We start from the raw sequence: 1,801 nt of genomic DNA on the forward strand, positions 1-1,801 counted from the left end.
ACGGGTGTTTCGCACCCCAAGTGACGGCAACGGAGTACAGGGCTTCGCTGGCACAGCTGGCTTGGGCAGCACACGGGGTTTAGGCCTGACCGGAGGTTTTGGGCGACTGTCACCTGCAGGGAGAGAAGGGGTGGGAGTGCACCTCAGAGGCAAACCTCATGAAAGAGGCAATGACAGCCTCCTCCACCACAGGAGAGTGGTCTAGCACCATGACCATGGGCTGCGAGGGAGGGGCCCTCCCACAGGGTAACAACTGTCCAGGGCCTGTGCTCAGTGTCCAAGGGGGTTCTGTGAAGGCAGTACCAGACTCAGAACTCAAACCTGTGTCATAGATGGACCTCAAAATAGTGGAAGTGATCAAGGTCTCAGCCCCATGACCCTGCTTCCCACCCTCACACAGAATCAGAGAAAATGCCCCTTAGAGGGGAGAAGCCCCTCATCCCACTCCCCATTACCTAAACTAGCAAAAGCCCCCAGGCTCAAGGCAGATCAGAGCTAGCACCCCACACCCCATTTCCTGATATCCTTCCCTGGAGTCACCTGAACTGTGACACTTCCTGCCCCACCTTTTCCCCACCTCTTGCTCCAGGGAAATATTAGGCACTCTGCCACCCCTCCTCTCTGCCCCCTTCCCTCCAAGCCCAAACATCCCACCTCCACTCAGCTCCTCTTCCCCAGAGCACAGACCTGACTCCGGGCCACCAGACAGCTGCCCAGCCCCATCCTCCCTACTGCCATTGGAGGGGGTGCAGGGAAATGGAGGGTGCAGGGGCTGAGGCTGGGAGGCCATGGCGGAAGCTGGAATTGAGTCTTGATGGATGCAGTGCATGCGTCAGCCCCTATAGAGAGGAGAGGGATGTTATAGGATGGTGAGACAGGAAAGGAACAGGTAGTGCCTCTCTACAGGACATGCACGGCCTGGATTTCCCAGCAGACCCCTCAGAATTTGGCCCCCTCACACCTAGCTGGTCAGTTCTCTGCCAGCTCCTCCTGAAAAGACCGCCTTCCAGAGCTGCACCCTGCAGCCCCATTTTTGTATCAACCCTACCCCCAGTTCACCTTGCCCCACAGCAAGGGAACCAGCCGAGACCCAGCTGGACAGCATGGGTCCTGCCTCTTACCATCAGAGCCAGCTCCCCTCAGCTCCAACACCACACAGCCCTATCTGCACCCCAACCTTCCAGGACCCCAAGTCCATGCACAACTCACAACTGTCCTATGTACAGTGCCAGCCCTCCAGATCTTCCCCTCCCCTCCCCCTCCACCATACACTGTGCTAACACGCACACACTACGCCCAACTTCCCCAGCCTCTTACCCTCCTGGTACCAGATGCCACCCCTTTTGATCCCACCACTGCATGCCTTCCCTCCCCATGTGGCTCACCTTCCCTGCAGCTGCCTCATCTCTGAGCTTGGATGGCACAGCAATGTCAGAGGCCCTGGGCAGGACAGGCACAGAGAAGGAGCGGGAGCTGGAGCAGGGAGGGAGGGAGGGAGGGAGCTGGAGCTGAAGCTGGAGCTGGGAGAGAGCTGGCGTCCTCGCACAAGCTCCCGTGACTCACGCTGCAGGGACGGGAAAAACCCGCTCAGCTTAGCTCTGCTGGCCTGTGCCTTGCCTGGCCCTGCCCTCTCCTCCCTTCCCCCTCCCCTAACCTTCCTCCCTTTCCACACCCTCTTTTACCCCATTCCCCCTGCCTTCCCCTCCCTCTGCCTTGCTGCACTCCCCATTCTGCCCCTCCACCTTCCTCCCTTTGTTGCCCCTTCCCCACCACACTGCCTCCCTCTCTGTGGGGGGGCACT

At 59.5% G+C, this 1,801-nt stretch overlaps 1 protein-coding gene across 1 annotated transcript in view; it reads right to left on the reverse strand.

Moving 5' to 3' along the window:
• Positions 1-1,801, reverse strand: part of TNKS1BP1 (tankyrase 1 binding protein 1) — a 38,473-nt gene that overhangs the window by 27,502 nt on the left and 9,170 nt on the right. Inside the window, exon 2 of the mRNA XM_019514457.1 lies at positions 16-113. The gene's annotated coding sequence lies outside the window, so the exon portion shown is untranslated. The remainder of the gene's footprint in view (positions 1-15; positions 114-1,801) is intronic.

Source organism: Gavialis gangeticus, unplaced genomic scaffold (assembly GCF_001723915.1).
Source record: "Gavialis gangeticus isolate Ggan-Ray unplaced genomic scaffold, GavGan_comp1, whole genome shotgun sequence".
NCBI lineage: Eukaryota > Metazoa > Chordata > Crocodylia > Gavialidae > Gavialis > Gavialis gangeticus.